This window comes from Mustela lutreola, chromosome 8 (assembly GCF_030435805.1).
Source record: "Mustela lutreola isolate mMusLut2 chromosome 8, mMusLut2.pri, whole genome shotgun sequence".
Classification (NCBI taxonomy): domain Eukaryota; kingdom Metazoa; phylum Chordata; class Mammalia; order Carnivora; family Mustelidae; genus Mustela; species Mustela lutreola.
In genome coordinates this window covers 5,442,149-5,464,097 of record NC_081297.1, presented here as the reverse complement: position 1 = coordinate 5,464,097, position 21,949 = coordinate 5,442,149, and positions in this window count along the sequence as shown.

The following is a 21,949-nucleotide window of genomic DNA, read 5'->3' as shown; positions in this document are numbered from 1 at the left end:
TGGGAGATAATTCTGCAGTCTCTCACATTTCTGTACTCCTCAGAAACAGAGGCACTGACTGCCCTTCATTCCACAGTATTTTTTTCAAGAAGTTCGTACAGCAAATGATCTTGGAGTATAGAGATCGTGAACCCCACCAGAGAAATGGAAGGCTGCTCACTGCCTAATAATACTAAAAAAATATTTCCCTCCAGAGAAAGGGCAGGGATGGTTAGTGCCTACTGTCCCTGATCCAGGTTCCCCAGACTCAAGATTTTTCTCCCATAATTCTATCCACTGTGTGTTTACGTATCACCTGGTCCCCTTCACTTCACCTTGTGGAAATGGGGGCTCAGCACAACAAACCTTACTGTGGTAAAGATTTTTTGCAATATATACATCTATCAAATCCTCATATGGTAAACCTTATGCTTATACAATGTTATATGTGAACCGTGTCTCAACAAAGCTGGAGAAGATGCTGTTACTTTAGCTTATAGCTTTCACTGGGAGTGATAAGCTGTACTTATTCAACCAACATCCATGAAACCAGGGCAAGCGAATTTGTTAGCTTGCAAATCCATCCTTGACGGTTCTTGACAGGGATTTGAAAAAGAATGAAGCAGGGAAGGAGAATTGTAGTGGTGGAGAGAGGGGAGTGTTTCGTGCCACTACAGTATGGTCAGAAAAGACTGGGCTGAAGAGGGGACTCTAGAGCAAAAATTAAGGCAAGAGAGTGAGCTCTGTGGGAATGTGAGAGAGGATGCCTGGACATGAACCAAAAAGTGCTAAGGCCAATAAGAAAGAGTATTCCTGCAATATTTAAGTGACAGTAAATGGGCTGGAACGTCAAGGAGGAAGAAGATCCTGTTTCAGGGCTCCATGGAAAAATTAAGATAAGAGGGAAGCCTGGGTGGCTTGGTTGGTTAAGTGTCTGCCTTCAGCTCAGGTCATGATCCCAGAGTCCTGGGATCGAGTCCTGCATTGGTCTCCTTGCTTAGCAGGGGACAAGCTTCACCCTCTGCCTCTACGCCCCCTGCTTGTGCTCTCACTCTGATAAATAAATAAATAAAATCTTTTTAAAAGTTAAAAAATTAAGAAATAATGTTGTCTTAGACCATAACACGAACAGTAAATGTGGTCAGAAGTTGTTAGAATATGGATATATTTTATGGGTAGAGTCAACAAGGCTGTCTAACATATTGGACATATGGTGAAGGGACAGAAGAGTCAAAGTTGACTCCAGACATTTTCAGTTAAGGAACTGGGCAGAAGGAGTTGCTTTCTTCTCAAAGGAAGATGATGTAGGAGTGGCAGATTTTTGTGGGAAGAAGACAAGCTCAATTTTAGACATGTGTGTTTGAGATGCCTATTAGATATCCAAGTGAAGAAACCATGCAGAGAGTTGAACATACAAGTCTACAATTAAGGGAGAGATCTAAACCAAAAATATATATTTGGGATTCATCAAAATACGTTTGCTGCTTAAAGCCTTGGAAGGAGCTGGTCAGAGACTAGATCACGTGAGTGAGTGTAAAGAGAAGCATGAGGAGGGATCCCATGAAGAGATGTGTAAGGAAAAAGTGGAGGAGATGGGAAAGCAGGCTGAGAAGGAAGGGCCAGTGAGGTGGGGGGGGGGGGGAGGAGATTTTTCTGTTCTGGAAGCAAAGAAGGAAGAGTTTTAAGAAGAGTCAGATACTACTAACAGTGTAGATAAGACAAGGACTGAAAATGGACCACTGGATTTGGCAACTGACCTTATTCAAGGTCAAGAGCAGTTTTGTTCTGTTTTTTTTTTTTTTTTTTTTTTTTTTTTTAAGATTTTATTAATTAGTCTGAGAGAGCACTGATAGGAGGAGGGGCAGAGGGAAAGGGAGAAGCAGACTCCCCACTGAGCAGGGCGCCTGATGCTCATAAGAGCAATCTAGTAAACAGTGAACATTGACGACCCAGGAGAGGAGCAGATCTGCTAGAATCATGTCTGTATCAGTTTCCTGTTGCTGCTATAACAAATCACCACAAACTCTGGACTTGAAATGACATAGATGTATTGTCTCACACTTCTGGAGTTCAGAAGTTCAAAACTGGGTTCAATGGGCTAAAATCAAAGTGCTGGTATGGCTTCATTCCTTCTTGAGGTTGTAGGGGAAAATCCATTTCTTTTCTTGTCCAGCTTCTCAAAGACACTATCTTCCCTTTTCTCGTGGGCTCTTCCTCCATTCTGCAATGCCAGCCTCATAGCATCTTTGAATCTCCTATTTATGCTTCTGTACCCACGTCTGACGGCAACCCTGCCCTGTCCCACTGACATTCGGCCTCCCCAAATATTCGAGGAAAATCCCCTCATCCCATGATCCTTAATCACATTTTAAAAGTTCCTTTTGCCACACGCGGTGGCATATTCACGGACTGCAGGGATTGGGGCATGGACATTTTTGAGGCCACTATTCAGTCTACTGCATTACCTCTGTGCTTAATTTGAGGCAACTAAGCCCTAATTTCCTAATCCTTCCAATAAAATAATTATACCATCAGGTTCCAAGTTCTGAAGCTCTAGAATTTTGCCCCAATATCAAGTGGAAAGCCACATTAATAATAATAATAATAATAATAATAATAATAATAAACTTTCTCTTTTAAGGTTAGCATCATTTTGACCCCATTATCTTACCTACTTCTTGGCAACACTCCCTTTGTTCTCTTAGTTTATAATTCCTTCCCAGAATGTGTTGACATCATCCTTGTTCATACAGATGATGCAAGCTTCTCACTTTTCTTGATGTTCTCAACTCAAGAGAGTCTCTCCTTGTACTGAGACCACACTGATCACTACCCCCATGATGACTGCTTTAACTATGGTGTCTGTGAAGCCCTCATGCTGACGTGATCCACACCGGTCCCTTCTCTTACCCTGTGGTTTCCTCTGCACCTCCATCCGTCAAGTTCTGATGACGCACAGGAGCAGCCTGTGAGTCCTTTCCCTTTCCATCCTTGGGCTCCCATAGGAGATTACATATTCAGATTAGGCTAAAGGGCTACCCTAAGTTAAAATTTATCAGATGTCATACATTCTTTCTACATTTCTGCCTCCTGGCTCGTTCATGTATCTGTCCTTGTATCAACCATACAAGGCAAGTCTGCCTACAGCCAAGACAATTGCTCTGCTTTTCTTTTATCTAAAGCTGAGACTCCAACCCCACCAGAGACTCTTAATCTTCTGCTCTGTAGTGAAGCCTCGGTGTCAGTATGTTGTGAAAACTCAGTACACAGTTCCATGTGAGGCTAAGGTTGGAAACTGCTAGTCTAATGATCATGTTCTCAGTTTGCCTTCCTAAGACCCATTTTACCTTAAATGATTGAGTTAGGTCACTCTTGTTGATTCCAATTCTCTTGACACATAAAGGCTTTGGGAAGAGCACTGGCCAATGGAAAATGAGAGGAACTGTATTGGGGGGCTTTTAAGGACTTGTTGCCATTTCTTTTTATTTTTTTAAACTGGTTTATTTTATTTTATTTATTATGCTCAGTTGGCCACTATATAGTATATCATTAGTTCTTGATGTACTGTTCAGTGATTCATTAGTTGCTTATAACACCCAGTGCTCATCACCACATGTGTCCTCCTTAATACTCATCACCCTGTTACCCCCTTTCCCTGCCCCCCTTGTTCCCTCTTCTTAAAACCGTTGGCCCCTCTCCTGCTGCTGGCTGGTCCTGTTGAGATGTGATGTCTGGATCTGCTGCCCTGCCCACACCCAGCTCAAGGATGATGCCGATGCCCAGAGAAGGAAAGAGATCAGAGAATATCAGACGAGACCTGGACCCCCACGGATGACACCCAGCGCTTGCCTCGCCTCTGGACTTCCTGTTACAGAGGTAACGCATTTCCGTGGGGTTTAAGCCATGGGAGGAGGCTGGTTTTCTGGACCTGGCTGTATCCTAACCGAAACAGACATTGAAGTCAACAACGTTCTATTGATAACTTCCCTGCATGGTGCACCTTGCTGGCAGTTCGGAATTGCAAAAGTTGCTGAGTCATCCTTGGAGAGCTTGGACCCCAGGGGATTTGAAGCATTTGACAATGGTATTGGGTGATATTAAGCTAAATAAGTATGCAGAAGATGCAGTGGTCCCCTCAAAAGCCTTGGATTTCTCCTTCACTTATCTTGAGGTTGCATTTGGGATGCCTTTTGTTTTTCCTATGGAACCCCCTGCATGACGCAACAGTGAGTGAAGTGGATTTTACTTAAAATTCCATGGGTTCTGGATTTCATCAAACACCATACCTAACATTTCGTAAAGTTTCTCTGTTTTTTTCTCTCCCAATTCCCTGCAGGGCAATAGCAGGGCCTCACATCCTCTCTACGCCTGACCTCTCTTTCTTACCCTTCTGCACACACAGCTTCCCATTTTCCAAAGCAGTGTGTACCTGGCCTTTGGCCTGCACTCTCCTACCATGCATCTTTGCCAAGTTCAACTGCAAACTTTTGTTTGCCCAGAACTCATTAAATGGAACAGGGCCCTTCGTAGGGACAAGTACTACTAGCGACATAATTTTATTTATTTTTTAAACCGTGTCACCCTACCCTTTGCTAGACAAACATTTGCCGTCTCTGTACACTGAAAGTTCTCACCTAGGGAGTGAGTGAGGAGAAACTGAAAGCAATGATTTTTTTGTGGCAAACCTGCATTACTCATTCATGACTCAGAGGCCCCCTGTTATCTCCTTTCTTTCCTGCATTCCTACTTCCCCTCTCCTCCTTGCCTCATGCCCCTGTCTCAGCCCTCTCCTAGGGGACTAGGAAATGCTCAGGTCTCTTGACAATTCACCCGTTCAGCCTGATTGTATATAGCTGGGGAAAGTTGGAATCCACACCAGTTCCATGAACCCAGACTGGTCAAGCAAATGCCGGTACAGATCCGCCAGTTTCTCCAGGGGCCCTGGGAGCTTGAGGATTCTGACTGGTTGCCGGATGACTAGGGGGATGTTCAGCCTGGGCCCCATCCTCCAAAGTTACATGTGTTCTCTTTCGGGGGCTTGTGGTCCAGGACACTGAACTTACTTCTCTATCTTCATTAAAGCTGTAATAAGAAATTCTACCTATCCTGTTCTTTTGGAAATTCTACCCAGTACTATTCTATGCTAATTCTTGCAGATAGCTCACAAATACTCATTATTTATAAGGCAATCCTAAAACAGCCTCCCGTTTGGTAATAAATGCAAAAACATCTGGAAAGGACTTAGCTTAATAGCACATTGTGACACTCAGAAGTTGGTAAATATTCTTGCTAATATTTTATTAATATAGAAGAGAATGAAGACAACAATAAGGAAATAACGCAAAGAGAAAGAGAGAATGGTGATCAATTGGTAACTGCTATAAAAAAGTAGATATTTCAATAATAGGCCATCATTTTTCTATCACATTTTATTCTGGGTCACTACTCTGTATAAAGATCTCCTTACTCTACAGTAAGCCGTTTCGACAAGGGACCTGACTCTTATGTGACATTCTTTCCATTTCTGATATGTTGCCAATGGTGGGCAGTGGATAAGTAATGAATGAATTTTAAAAATGGGAAGTAAAGTTGCTATCAGTAACACTTATCACCCTAAAGTAGGTATTAGTGCCAAGCAAGTGGCTGGACTTGTCCTATTCAAAAGAAAGCAGAATCAGCCTCTTCTTCCGCTGAGTATTTGAAATAAAAAGGGACAGGCTCTCTGCCATTGCTCTGCTGACAGATGTCACTCAGGTGAGGAATATGATTGAATATTTGACTCTGCATGTTCTCTGTATTCTGTTCTTGGCAGGGAATAGGAGTTGAATAATTTCATTATTACTTTTTAAAAGCCACATTTCTTATAAAGTCATGTGTGTGAAAGGAAGAAAGATAGACTTCACAATGAGCCACATAGTGAAATCTTTACTTTTTTTTGGAAACTTCATTGATTTATTCGAGAGAGAGAGAGAGTCATTGAGCCAGTAACACATGATGTTCGCTCCCGTTTGGTGCAGCTGGCCCCATAACCGTCCTCGCCTAATGAATATCAACACTGGGGCCTTGGACTCCGACCTTCACCCTGTGTGTGTGTTGCGAGCAGTTTGGGAACATCTCAGCTGTCGGTAAGCAGACACATCAGCTCAGGGTCAGTCCATGCTGTTTAGTGCACACTCAGAGCGAAATCCAGAGGTCAGGAGGGAGGGCACTAAGCCTTTGTCACTTTTGGTAAATATTAAAGAACCGTTTTCCCTAAAGACTCTTAGCAACTCCAGCCTCTGTCTTGTCTGTTTTGTTTCTTTCTAACTAATTAGAGCCCCAAACTGGTTTGCCCAGAGTTTGGGCTTGGGGTGCAGAAGAAGGTACGTAAGATGGCACAGTGACCCGGATGTTCCTGGGGTGGGGAGTTTTCAGCCTCCAGGAAGCAGCAGCTGGCAGGTACTCAATAGTCAGTGTCCCCCCGGGCCCTTTCAGGAACAGGGTGAGGAATGGCATTTGGTCCAGACAGAGGCACACTGAAAGGACGACAAGCAGCCTGTGGGCTCCTTGCAGCAGTGCACAGAGCAGAGGGAATGAGGCACATCCCATGGCCCCAGCAACCCAGATATGGGAGGGGAACCCACCCCAGAGGATGCGTAGGACTCGGGTGGACAGAAGGCTGAGGAAGGCGTTGAGCGCACGTCTGTTGGGAAATGGTGGCAAATGCCTCTTTTGATATTTCGACCCTGCAGAAGAAGGGCAACTCTCCACAGTGTTTTATCAAAGAACCAGAGTGGGCAGGAGGGGCTAGACTGTCATGTGAATGTAGGTAATAGCAGTAACTTGCTAGGGTAGTTTGGCGGGAAGTCAAGGGAACCACTCATTCACTGGTCACGTTGTGCTTGCTAAGAACAAAAGTGTAGCTAAGTGCATTTTAGAGATTTAACTGGCTTAATTAAACTACTCATAAATCAGGCAGCGTCCCCTCTAGCAAACAGAAAGGAGCTCCAGCAAGCTGCAGAAAAGCGAGAGTTTTTCAATGTAGAGAGGGCACAGAGAAAAAGGGAATCATTAACAAAGAACCAATTGTTTTAGGCAAGGTTGCCCTCCTAACAGGAATGGAAGGGTCTAGTGACCGGGCAGTTCCCACGTTGACCAGTTAGAGATCACATTCCTGAGGGGTTGAAACTGCGGTTAGGTAGGGTAGTAAGTCTTGATTTACTGCCTTGGGGCCTAACCCAAGTGACTCCATGATGCCCTGTGGATTTATTACCATGCCCATTAATTCCACATTTATCTAATTTTCTTAGGTCCAAAAAATATTAACTTGATATACTTGATCCCTTTAAACATTTCAAACACTAAATCAGGCACACCTGCAAATACAAAACACAAACTATTCCTAAGCCATTAAATATTTTTGATAAAGGCAATATTTCTATGGCTAATACATTTAATAACTTTGGTTCTCCTAAATTTTAAAGCACCATTTGAAAATGTGTGCATGCTAACTAGCATACTGCTTCCAATAAGTGTTAATTTTTAGGAACAGCTTTTACAAAAAATGTACATTTATTTTCTATGATTTTTAAGAATATGTTAACTTTTAGGAACACCTTTTACAAAAAATATACATTACTTTCTATAGTATTTATTTTTTAAAGATTTTTTATTTATTTATTTGAGAGAGAGAGAGAGGGCAGGAGCAAGGGGGAGGGGCAGAGGGAGCTGGAGAAGGAGACTCCCCGCTGAGCATGGAGCTGGAAGGAGAGCTCCATCCCAGGACCCTGGGATCATGACCTGAGCCGAAGGCAGAGGCTTAACTGACTGAGCCACACCGGTGCTCTGTAATTTCTATAATATTAAAGAATACAGACTTAATCATATCATCGTAAGGAACCAGATTTTTATGTCAGATCACTTTGTTAAAACTTGGGACAGTCAGGGACAATGAAAGAACTTTGAGATGGAAAGTCATTCAAGACCCAGGTGTACTGTCCAGTGCCAGTACCTCATCTCCTGCTTCTTCTCATAAACACATTTGTCTGTCATAACCACTGAGTTTTCTAAAGCCATGCTCTTTAGCTGGGACCTAACCAACAAGCTATGCAGCCCCCAGTACTTCCTACAATGACTCCACCTTTTAAAATTAGAGGACGCCATGTTTGTTCTCACATGTTAGTTTGTATGTGTAGGACTATGACATAATCTTGTGTCTTTAAAACATAGCACATAATTATTGGAATCAAATTCTTTACGTAGGCTGAGATTGATTCTCTCTTATTTTTTATAATGTCTCATTGGGCTGTTTTTTGTGGTTTTTTTTTTTTTAGTCAGTTTACTGAACTCCATCTTTAAAAGTTGCTCCCCTGGAAAGATCAGTGTATATGAGGAAGGCAGTGAGGGAAACTCCCTAGGCCTACTTCAGGCAGTAAAGAGATAAGGAGAAGATGCAAAAAGTTAAGAAACTACATTGTCTAATGAATTCACAACTGTTTACGGAGGGAGGCCAAATTTTAATAATATAGAAAAAGCTGGACTTCTGGTCTCCAGTCTCACAGGTTGCAAACTTGGAAGTCATTACTCCCATCCTCGTAACAAGCAAAAAGATAAACTAAAATTCTGCATCTCTTAGATCCACCAGAAAATTGAAGTCACTGGACAAATGGAAGATCCCCAAATTGGAGAGACAGGTGGACATAGAGCATCATGATGCACCAGAAGCAGGAGAGTAACACAGGCAGGTGGACCGACATTAATGAATGTTAAAACTTACTATAAAAGCTCCAGCAATCAAGATGGTATGGTGGAGGGGGGGGGAGTCAAGATGGCGGAGAAATAGGAGGCTGAGACTACTTCAGCTAGCAGGAGATCAGCTAGATAGCTTATCTAAAGATTGCAAACACCTGCAAATCCATCGGCAGATCGAAGAGAAGAAGAACAGCAATTCTGGAAACAGAAAAACAACCACTTTCTCAAAGGCAGGACTGGCGGAGACGTGAATCCAAAGTGACGGGAAGATAGACCCCAGGGGGAGGGGCCGGCTCCCCGAAGCGGCGGAGCAACGGAGCACAAAATCAGGACTTTCAAAAGTCTGTTCCACTGAGGGACATCGCTCCAGAGGCTAAACTGGGGCGAAGCCCACGCGGGGTCAGTGTGGCCTCAGGTCCCGCAGGGTCACAGAAGGATCGGGGGTGTCTGAGTGTGCAGAGCTTGCGGGTACTGGAACGGGAAAGCCGGCTACAGAGACAGAGCCGACAGTAAGCTCATAGCTCCGGGTTACCTTGAACCAGTCGCAGGCTCGGTGAGCTCGGAGCGCGGCCGGAGGTCAGGCAGACGGGAGTAACTGGGCGCTTTTCTCTGAGGGCGCACTGTGGAGTGGGGCCCCGGGCTCTCGGCTCCTCCGGGCCGGAGACTAGGAGGCCGCCATTTGTATTCCCGTCCTCCGGAACTCTATGGAAAGCGCTCAGGGAACAAAAGCTTCTGAAAGCTAACCAGAGCGGATTACTCAGCCTGGCCCCTGGTACGGATGGTGCAATTCCGCCTGGGGCAAAGACACTTGAGAATCACTACACCAGGCCCCTCCCCCAGAAGATCAACAAGAAATCCAGCCAAGACCAAGTTCACCTACCAAGGAGTGCGGTTCAATACCAAGGAGAGCAGCAGAATTCCAGAGGAGAAGAAGGCAAAGCACGGAACTCATGGCTTTTTCCCTGTGATTTTTTTTTAGTCTTGCAGTTAATTTAATTTTTTTCTTTTTCATCTTTTTTCTCTTCTTCTGCTAAATTTATTTTTAACTTTTACCCTTTTCTTTTTTAACGTTTTTAAACTAGTTTATCTAATATATATATTTTTTCTTTTTTATATTTTTCTTTATTTGTTTTCTTTTTAAATTCTTTTCTTTTCTTTTTTTTTTTTCCATTTTTTCTTTCTTTCTTTTTGAACCTCTTTTTATCCCCTTTCTCCCCCCTCATGATTTGGGATCTCTTCTGATTTGGTTAAAGCACATTTTCCTGGGGTTGTTGCCACCCTTTTAGTATTTTACTTGCTCCTTCATATACTCTTATCTGGACAAAATGACAAGGCGGAAAAATTCACCACAAAAAAAAGAACAAGAGGCAGTACTGAAGGCTAGGGACCTAATCAATACAGACATTGGTAATATGTCAGATCTAGAGTTCAGAATGACAATTCTCAAGGTCCTAGCCGGGCTTGAAAAAGGCATGGAAGATATTAGAGAAACCCTCTTGGGAGATATAAAAGCCCTTTCTGGAGAAATAAAAGAACTAAAATCTAACCAAGTTGAAATAAAAAAAGCTATTAATGAGGTGCAATCAAAAATGGAGGCTCTCACTGCTAGGATAAATGAGGCAGAAGAAAGAATTAGTGATATAGAAGACCAAATGACAGAGAATAAAGAAGCTGAGCAAAAGAGGGACAAACAGCTACTGGACCACAAGGGGAGAATTCGAGAGATAGGTGACACCATAAGACGAAACAACATTAGAATAATTGGGATTCCAGAAGAAGAAGAAAGAGAGAGGGGAGCAGAAGGTATACTGGAGAGAAATATTGGGGAGAATTTCCCCAATATGACAAAGGGAACGAGCATCAAAATTCAGGAGGTTCAGAGAACACCCCTCAAAATCAATAAGAATAGGCCCACACCCCGTCACCTAATAGTAAAATTTACAAGTTATAGTGACAAAGAGAAAATCCTGAAAGCAGCCTGGGAAAAGAAGTCTGTAATATACAATGGTAAAAATATTAGATTGGCAGCTGATTTATCCACAGAGACCTGGCAGGCCAGAAAGAGCTGGCATGATATCTTCAGAGCACTAAACGAGAAAAACATGCAGCCAAGAATACTATATCCAGTCAGGCTATCATTGAAAATAGAAGGAGAGATTAAAAGCTTCCAGGACAAACAAAAACTGAAAGAATTTGCAAACACCAAACCAGCTCTACAGGAAATATTGAAAGGGGTTCTGTACGCAAAGAGAGAGCCTACAAGTGGTAGATCAGTAAGGAACAGAGACATACAGTAACAGTCACCTTACAGGCAATACAATGGCACTAAATTCATATCTCTCAATAGTTACCCTGAAAGTTAATGGGCTAAATGCCCCAATCAAAAGACATAGGGTATCAGAATGGATAAAAAAACAAAACCCATCTATATGTTGCCTCCAAGAAACTCATTTTAAGCCTGAAGACACCTCCAGATTTAAAGTGAGGGGGTGGAAAAGAATTTACCATGCTAATGGACATCAGAAGAAAGCAGGAGTGGCAATCCTTATATCAGATCAATTAGATTTTAAGCCAAAGACTATAATAAGAGATGAGGAAGGACACTATATCATACTCAAAGGGTCTGTCCAACAAGAAGATCTAACAATTTTAAATATCTATGCCCCCAACGTGGGAGCAGCCAACTATATAAACCAATTAATAACAAAATCAAAGAAACACATCAATAATAATACAATAATAGTAGGGGAATTTAACACTCTCCTCACTGAAATGGACAGATCATCCAAGCAAAAGATCAGCAAGGAAATAAAGGCCTTAAATGACACACTGGACCAGATGGACATCACAGATATATTCAGAACATTTCATCCCAAAGCAACAGAATACACATTCTTCTCTAGTTCACATGGAACATTCTCCAGAATATCACATCCTCGGTCCTAAATCAGGACTCAACCGGTATCAAAAGATTGGGATCATTCCCTGCATATTTTCAGACCACAATGCTCTGAAGCTAGAACTCAACCACAAGAGGAAGTTCGGAAAGAACCCAAATACATGGAGACTAACAGCATCCTTCTAAAGAATGAATGGTTTAACCGGGAAATTAAAGAAGAATTGAAAAAAATCATGGAAACAAATGATAATGAAAATACAACAGTTCAAAATCTGTGGGACACAACAAAGGCAGGCCTGAGAGGAAAATATATAGCGGTACAAGCCTTTCTCAAGAAACAAGAAAGGTCTCAGGTACACAACCTAACCCTACACCTAAAGGAGCTGGAGAAAGAACAAGAAATAAACCCTAAGCCCAGCAGGAGAAGAGAAATCATAAAGATCAGAGCAGAAATCAATGAAATAGAAACCAAAAAAACAATAGAGCAAATCAACAAAACTAGGAGCTGGTTCTTTGAAAGAATTAATAAAATTGATAAACACCTGGCCAGACTTATCAAAAAGAAAAGACAAAGGACCCAAATAAATAAAATCATGAATGAAAGAGGAGAGATCACAACTAACACCAAAGAAATACAAACTATTATAAGAAAATACTATGAGCAACTCTACGCCAACAAATTTGACAATCTGGAAGAAATGGATGCATTCCTAGAAACATATAAACTACCACAACTGAACCAGGAAGAAATAGAAAGCCTGAACAGACCCATAACCAGTAAGGAGATTGAAACAGTCATTAAAAATCTCCAAATAAACAAAAGCCCAGGGACAGATGGCTTCCCGGGGGAATTCTACCAAACATTTAAAGAAGAACTAATTCCTATTCTCCTGAAACTGTTCCAAAAAATAGAAATGGAAGGAAAACTTCCAAACTCATTTTATGAGGCCAGCACCACCTTGATCCCAAAACCAGACAAGGATCCCATCAAAAAAGAGAGCTATAGACCAATATCCCTGATGAACACAGATGCGAAAAGTCTCACCAAAATACTAGCCAATAGGATTCAACAGTACATTAAAAGGATTATTCACCACGACCAAGTGGGATTTATTCCAGGGCTGCAAGTTTGGTTCAACATCCGGAAATCAGTCAGTGTGATACAACACATCAATAAAAGAAAGAACCAGAACCATATGATACTCTCAATAGATGCCGAAAAAGCATTTGACAAAGGACAGCATCCCTTCCTGATCAAAACTCTTCAAAGTGTAGGTATAGAGGGCACATACCTCAATATCATCAAAGCCATCTATGAAAAACCCACCGCAAATATCATTCTCAATGGAGAAAAACTGAAAGCTTTTCCGTTAAGGTCAGGAACACGGCAGGGATGTCCATTATCACCACTGCTATTCAACATAGTACTAGAAGTCCTAGCCTCAGCAATCAGACAACAAAAGGAAATTAAAGGCATCCAAATAGGCAAAGAAGAAGTCAAATCATCACTCTTCGCAGATGATATGATACTATATGTGGAAAACCCAAAAGACTCCACTCCAATACTGCTAGAACTTGTACAGGAATTCAGTAAAGTGTCAGGATATAAAATCAATGCACAGAAATCAGTTGCATTTCTCTACACCAACAACAAGACAGAAGAAAGAGAAATTAAGGAGTCAATCCCATTTACAATTGCACCCCAAACCATAAGATACCTAGGAATAAACCTAACCAAAGAGGCACAGAATCTATACTCAGAAAACTATAAAGTACTCATGAAAGAATTTGAGGAAGACACAAAGAAATGGAAAAATGTTCCATGCTCCTGGATTGGAAGAATAAATATTGTGAAAATGTCTATGCTACCTAAAGCAATCTACATATTTAATGCAATTCCTATCAAAGTACCATCCATCTTTTTCAAAGAAATGAAACAAATAATTCTAAAATTTATATGGAACCAGAAAAGACCTCGAATAGCCAAAGGGATATTGAAAAATAAACCCAAAGTTGGTGGCATCACAATTCCGGACTTCAAGCTCTATTACAAAGCTGTCATCATCAAGACAGCATGGTACTGGCACAAAAACAGACACATAGATCAATGGAACAGAATAGAGAGCCCAGAAATAGACCCTCAACTCTATGGTCAACTCATCTTCGACAAAGCAGGAAAGAATGTCCAATGGAAAAAAGACAGCCTCTTCAATAAATGGTGCTGGGAAAATTGGACAGCCACATGCAGAAAAATGAAATTGGACCATTTCCTTACACCACACACAAAAATAGACTCAAAATGGATGAAGGACCTCAATGTGCGAAAGGAATCCATCAAAATCCTTGAGGAGAACACAGGCAGCAACCTCTTCGACCTCAGCCGCAGCAACATCTTACTAGGAACATCGCCAAAGGCAAGGGAAGCAAGGGCAAAAATGAACTATTGGGATTTCATCAAGATCAAAACCTTCTGCACAGCAAAGGAAACAGTTAACAAAACCAAAAGACAACTTACAGAATGGGAGAAGATATTTGCAAACAACATATCAGATAAAGGACTAGTGTCCAAAATCTACAAAGAACTTAGCAAACTCAACACCCAAAGAACAAATAATCCAATCAAGAAATGTGCAGAAGACATGAACAGACATTTCTGCAAAGAAGACATCCAGATGGCCAACAGACACATGAAAAAGTGCTCCATATCACTCGGCATCAGGGAAATACAAATCAAAATCACAATGAGATATCATCTCACACCAGTCAGAATGGCTAAAATCAACAAGTCAGGAAATGACAGATGCTGGCGAGGATGCGGAGAAAGGGGAACCCTCCTACACTGTTGGTGGGAATGCAAGCTGGTGCAACCACTCTGGGAAACAGTATGGAGGTTCCTCAAAATGTTGAAAATAGAACTGCCCTATGACCCAGCAATTGCACTACTGGGCATTTACCCTAAAGATACAAACGTAGTGATCCAAAAGGGCACATGCACAGGAATGTTTATAGCAGCAATGTCCACAATAGCCAAACTATGGAAAGAACCTAGATGTCCATGAACAGATGAATGGATAAAGAAGATGTGGTATATAAACACAATGGAATACTATGCAGCCATCAAAAGAAATGAAATCTTGCCATTTGCGACAACATGGATGGAACTAGAGCGTATCATGCTTAGTGAAATAAGTCAAGCAGAGAAAGACAACTATCATATGATCTCCCTGATATGAGGAAGTGGTGATGCAACATGGGTGCTGAAGTGGGTAGGAGAAGAATAAATGAAACAAGATGGGATTGGGAGGGAGACAAACCATAAGTGACTCTTAATCTCACAAAACAAACTGAGGGTTGCTGGGGGGAGGGGGGTTGGGAGAAGGGGGTGGGGTTTTGGACATTGGGGAGGGTATGTGCTTTGGTGAGTGCTGTGAAGTGTGTAAACCTGGCGATTCACAGACCTGTATCCTTGGGGATAAAAATATATGTTTATAAAAAATAAAAAATTTTAAAAAAAGATGGTATTGTAGTGATGAACATAGACAAGTCTATTAGTGGAACAAAGCAGACCCACAAAAATATAGTTAACTGGTCTTTGACAAAAGAGCAAAGATAATCCAATGGAGAAAGATTAATCTTTTCAATAAATCCACATGTAAAAAGTGAATCTAGACTCAGACCTTAGACGTTTCACAAAAATTAACTCAAAATGGATTGGAGACCTACTTGCAAAAGTAAAATTATATAACCCTAGAAGATATCAGGTGAAAATCTAGTTGATCTTGGGCACAGTGATCACTTTTTAGGCATAACACCAAGTACACAATCCCTGTAAGAAAAAAAAATCAATGTTAGCATTCATTAAAATAAAATTAAAAAAAAATCTGCTCCATGAAAGGCACCATAAAGAGAATGAAAAGACAAGCCACAGACTAGGAGAAAATATTTGTAAAACATTTATTTAATAAAGGATCGGTGGGGGTGTCTGGGTGGCTCAGTGGGTTAAGCCTCTGCCTTCAGCTCGGGTCATGATCTCAGGGTCCTGGGATCAAGCTCTGCTTCGGGCTCTCTGCTCAGTGGGGAACCTGCTTCCTCCTCTCTCTCTGCCTGCCTCTCTGCCTACTTGTGATCTCTCTCTCTGTGTCAAATAAATAAATAAAATCTTAAAAAAAAAAGTATTGGTGTTCAAAATATGCAAAGCTGTTTAAAGCCTCAACAGTAAGAAAACAAACAACCCAGTTTTAAAATGGACATAAGATCCAGACAGACTCATCCCTAAAGGAGATATACAGATAAGTTTATGGAAAGTTGCTCAACATCATTTGTCTTTATAGAATTGCAAATTAAAGAAAAATGAGCTACTATTACACACCTGTTAGAATGTCCAAATCTGGAATGCTGACAACATCAAATGCTGATGAGGCTGGGGAGCAACAGGAACTCTCATGCCCTGCTGGTGGGAATGCAAATGGTGTGGCCACTTTGGAAGACACTTTGGCTGTTTCTTATAGAACTAAATATACTCTCACCATAGGATCTGCCAATTGCACTTCTTGGCATTTACCCAAATCAGATGAAAACTTAAGTCCACACAGAAAACTTCACACAGATGCTTGTAGCAGCTTTTCCTAATTTCCAAAGTACATTGAGAGGATCTGGATACAATAATTACATTCATACTGTAGAATTTTATTCAGTAAGAAGAAGAAATGAAGTCTCAGGATGTGAAAAGAACCCTAAATGCGTATTGCTGAGTAAAAAAAAGCCAGTCTTACAAGGCTGCAATGCTGTATAATTCCAACTGTATGACACTCTGGAAAGGGCAAAACTTTTGAAACAGTAAAAGGATCATTCCCTAGTTTCCAGGGATTAGGAGGAAGAGAGAAAGGAGAGGATGGATGGGTAGAGCACGGGGGAGATTTAGGGCATTAGGGCAGTGAAACTATTCAGCGTGATGTATACAGTGATGGTGGATACATGTCTTTATGCATTTTTCAGTATTCATAGAGCAGTTTAACCACAGAGTCGACCCTATGGCAAACTTCCAATCTTCGGTAATAATAGTGAATCCATATTGGCTCATCAATTGTAACAAATGTCCCACAGTCAGGCAAGACACTAATAATAGGGAAAACTTAGCTGGGGGCAGGGAGGAGCGGGGGAGAGGAAATTGGAATTCTCTGTACTTTATGTACATTTTTTTCATAAATCCAAAACTATTCTAAAAAATATCATCTATTAATAAGAACAAAAAACCATACAGTCCAATTCCTAGTCCTTCTCACAACTTTTGCCCATTAATTAAAAAAAAAAAACTTTTTGAGCATCTGGTAAGAGTGAGATATTGTGACTCTTTTATGACACAACTGTTAAAAGGGTCTGATACCCGTCTAGCCTAGATGTCAGTGTTTTTGACAGTTTCAAGATCTATGAAGGTGAACTCAAATGGGAAATGGGGCCGTCTGGACTAGAAGAGCAGGTTGCCAGACTTCATCGCACAAAGCCATGTGGAGTTATCTGGGGGGAAATGGTTTTTGAAGTTACTTGCATAGGGAAGTAACTGTTTCATTTCAGCCTAGTTTTCAGTCCCACAGAAGTAAAGAGCAGTTCTTTTCTGAGCCTCTAAGAAGATTCTGAGATGAATGGCCCCTGCATCCAAGGCGGTATGCAGAGAAGAACCCTGCAGTTCTAGAACGCAGCCAAGTAGGCAAGGCTCCTAGCTTGGCAGTAACCTTTGCATTACACTCTGTGGAACTGAAGATGCCAGAAAGGGTCCTTGGCCAGGAACACCCTATGGACGTTGGAGTTCCAAACACAAAGGGGATGAGAAATCATGGAATCCTTTCTGAGATTTGGCGAAGACCCTATGGGTCAAAGGCCAGTGGGGTATGCCAATATTGGTCTACTGGGAAACAGTCTCAGGAGATCTGATATTGAGGAGAAAGAGTGTGATAATCCTGAATCCTAGCACGAGGCCTGGCACCACAAGACTTATCACAGAATTTGGGGGCATGCGAGAACATGACTGTTTCTCACGTCAAAAATAACAGAGCAAACAAGATGATCTCTCACCATGAAACATGACCAGCAGACCCCCAACCACACGAGAAGAAATAAAAATGGTGGAGGAACTTAAAAATAATTTGGTTTGGCATATTCAAAGAAATTAAGAAGGGACAGACATTTATGGAAGAAGGAAAATAAGTAAGAAAAGACAGATGGGGGAAAGACTTTAAAGTGTTTGAGTAAGAGAGAAAACCCAGCATACTTGAGTGGCTCAGTTGGGTAAGCACCTGCCTGAGGCTCAGGTCACGATCCCTGGGTCCTGGCCCCCTCTGGACTCCCTGCTCCCTGCTCAGTGGAGAGCCTGCTTCTCCTTCTCCTGTCCCCCTCGCTTGTGCTCTCTCTCTCAAATGAATAAGTAAAAATCTTTTAAAAAAGAACCACCTTCACTAGATGCAATAAACAGCTGTTAATTTTACTTAAATGAAGTGACTGCTTTTAGAACATACCTGATGCCTTTTTATCTGCCAAAGCCAATGACAAAAGAGTCTATTTTGATGAGTTCCATGTAAAAGAGGTTAATCAGTGTGACTTTCCCAATAAAGATCATTTTGTCTTGATCGCTTTTTTTTGGTCACAGGTGTCCCCTGCTTCTCATAAGTTCACCTTGCACTGTTTCGCTTTTATGAAGGACCTACATTAGTACCTGTTTTCGTTAGCTGAAAGAGAGTTAAAGATTTTTTTTTTTTTTTTTTTGCTTGCTCTTGGGAGAAAAGGGGGAAAACACAGAGCCTTGAACCTTTGCAGCCGGCGGCGGCCGCAGGAACTGCACACGGAATCTGCATCCGCTGCTGGAGCTCGGAGCTGGTCTGGGAGCCTCTGAGCCCTGAGCTGGTCTGGGCCTCCCTTGGCGAGATGTGCCCTGAGTCTCAGAAAGCCCAACACAGGTGATATTTTTGCATCGGCGATGCTCGGAAATTTTTAAGCTGATTAGCCTACATTAATGGGAATTGCTTCTTCACTTTGGGCCATTAGGAAAGGTTGAGGAGGAAGGCTCCACATTTGGATGGAGGAGGTCCTGTATTTGAATTTAATCCTTAAACCACATTTACCAACCTTACTGTTTCTATAAGTGCTTTCAAGGTCAGTCCATTCCTTTTATGTATGGGGGCTCTTCCTTCTGCCTGACCTTCTTGGGGAGCCTTGCTTCTGCTCTACAGGGAACACCAAATCAGGCCAACACAGATTTCACCAGATAAATCCAGTGATTCCATCCCTTCTGGCTCGCGCTCGTGGCGGCTCTCTTGTTCAGTCGGGAAGATAGTGGCAGCCCACGTGCTCTTCTGTGCTTCCTCGTGGATCCCTTTTATGTTCCTGCAGAACCAGAGAGAAACATCTGCATCTTCCCCCAACTTTTATTTTGAACAACGTCGAACGTACTAAAAGTTTGAAAGCACAGTGTAATGAGCGTGCCTCCGCTCTCCACCGTCATTCACCGTTTGTTAATAGTTCGCTACATCTTTCTCTCTCCATTTTTGTTTCCCCTGTGGAAACTCTTAAAAATAAGTTAGAAACAGCATGCTTCTGTTCAGACTGCCTCTCCCAAGAATGAAGGCATTTTCCAGTGCCACCTCTATTCCACAGCCAGGCCAGGACAAAGTATTACCACCGGGCCTGCAGCCCGCTCTCGGATATCTCCAGCTGTCCTGGGAAGGTCTGCCTCCATTTGGACCTCCCTGAACTAGAATGAAAGGTGTCAAGTGAAAATGGCCCATTCAAAATGTCGTACGAAAACCTCGGAAAAGGGCTGAGGAAGTGAGAGAGTGAGAGGAGGGACCCCTGAAAGTTAATCCCACCGGGAACTCTGGGAAGCATTAGGGAGCCTCTAGCCCCAGAGCCCTTCCAAACGGTGAGCAGCCGGAGGAACCCCACACGAGCATCTACCTGTCATTTGAGGTTTGCCTGTGGTGGTGGTGGTTGGGGGGGGCTTTAATGTCCTGGCTCTTCCTGCCCACAGTCACAGGCTGCGGTGCCAGTGAGCAGAGAAAGCCCCGAGGCAGAGAAACGTGGACGTGGCAGCTGCAGGTCCGTCCTGCATCTGTGAAATGGTGACACAGGTGGGGAGGGTCAGCGCGGCTGCCTCAGTCCTGGCAAAAGTTCCTCCACCCAGATACAATGTTGCCATTGCATTTCTTTGTGACAGTGTGTTTAGTTCATCAGGACGAGCCCCCTGCTTCTTGGTGTCTTTCATGGCCACGACATTCCCATTGCAGAAGAGGCCAGGCCACAGCCCCCTCTGGGATCTTGGTCCATGGCACCCCCCTAAAGCTCCCATACAAGACCCCCCGGCTCTTGCTGTCCATCCTACAATCCAGGCACAGCCGTCCGGACATAACTCTGCTGGTGCCATGGGGTCTGCGTAATAACCGGTATTTGTGGCCCTCCGAGATTGGCGTGCCCGGGTCCCAGTGGTACCAGCACCAACCAGGGTTCCGACATGGGTTCCCCATTCAAGGGCATGCATCACTAGAGACCTCCTGACTGGAGCCCTGACACCCCTCAATGTCACTTAGTGTTGTTAAACCTTCCAAGCCTCTGGAGTGGTGGTTCCTCCTCCCCTCCATCGGCCTCTTATGGGAATGGACCCCATAGTAGTGGATGTTCTCGCCTGTAGTCCGGTCCTATCATGGGCACTGCTGTTGGGACCCACAAAATGGAAGGCTGTGGAATTTCGTTCGCCATTAAAATGGGTCAGAATTCCTCCATATCTTCTGGGACGAGGTACTGAGGCACAATTATTAAAGATCCCCTAACTCAAAGTACTGCAACTCAGTCTGTATGTGACAGCTCCCTAAGTCCAGTGTTAAAGGCAGGCAGAACTGAGTGGTGATGTACAGGTGACCGTCATCGCTCGAACGTGTCAACCCATCCCATCTCCCGCCCCGGGCACACAGCGTACAGAGCTCGCTGCAGCAGCTCCTCTCCTGGCATCCATCCAGCTAGCATGTTTTTGTTCTTGTGTGTTTGTTTTTTTTTTTAAGATTTTATTTATTTATTAGATGGAGAGAGTGCGCAAGCAGGGGAAGCAGCAGGCAGAGGGTGAGGGGAAAGCAGACTCCCTGCTGAGCAGAGAGCCCGATGTGGGACCCCATCCCAGGACCCCAAGACCATGACCTGAGCTGAAGGCAGACGCTTGACCGACTGAGCCTCCCAGGTGCCCACGGCTAGCATGATTTACTAGATACCCGTGTTCCCAGCTGCCCAGCCTGGCTTGCGCTTGTGGGGAAGGAAGACTTTTCCCTTCCTCTTTCCTGGGTTCCTTGGCTGCTCTAAGAATCAAATTGACCTAAGACGGATTAACAGGAGGAAAACAAACTTAATTTCATACATACAGGAGCTCCTGGAGATACGGGACTCAAAGAAGTGACTGAAGTAGGCAGCTTTTATACCTTTAAAACAAGAAAACAGATTTGTGAAGACTTAACAGACAAAGGAGTTTGGGCTTGGGCTTTCAAATTACTGAAAAAGTCACCCTGTTTCTATAACAGGCTCAGCCCTGAATTTCCTCTCTGGCAGGAAGGATGCCTTTTATCCTCCAAGGGCTGGGAGGGTACCCCTGACAAGTGGAATTTATTTCCTGCAAGGGATAGAGAAGGGACAGAGTGTTTTTACACAGGCCATTTCTCAAGTGACTTTAATCGAAAGTCACTTTGAGTTCAAAGTCACTTTGAAATCATTTTTATCATGAGGTATTAATCAATATACTAAAGTGGTGTATTTTGGGGTGTCCTGTCTCACACCCCATTACATTCCCATTTGAGGCGCTCAGCTGACAGTCATCTGGTTTCCTGGGGGTGGTTCCCCACTGTGGCACGTGACCTCTGCCACAGGACTGGCACAATTAAATAATACAGAAGTTTGGCATTATGTGGAAGGTATTTTGTGTGTGTGTGAGGCCTTGATATAGAACAGGCTTTCCAGGGGGAAGAGACCCTCCTCGTGGGGAGATCGACCCTGGCCCTGAGGCTCCTGGAAATGGATGGCGTGCCTCCCCAGCGTTTGCAGACCTGTTTGCTGCTGTGTGTGGCCTGGGACAGCTCAAAGGGACTACCCCCTCCCCCAAAACAGAGGATGTGAGGCAAAAGATGGATGTCTCGGATGGCTCCAGGTCCCTAGGCGGATGGTGACTGCAGAGGAGCCCACAGAGCCTACAGTGGACTCACCCGCACTCTTAATGACACGGGCCGGTACACGCCCAGCGCACCTGTCTGCGCAAACTGTGTGCGGTTTACCCACTGTCCTTGGTACACGGGCTCCATGTACAGCAGCCTCCTGGGTGCT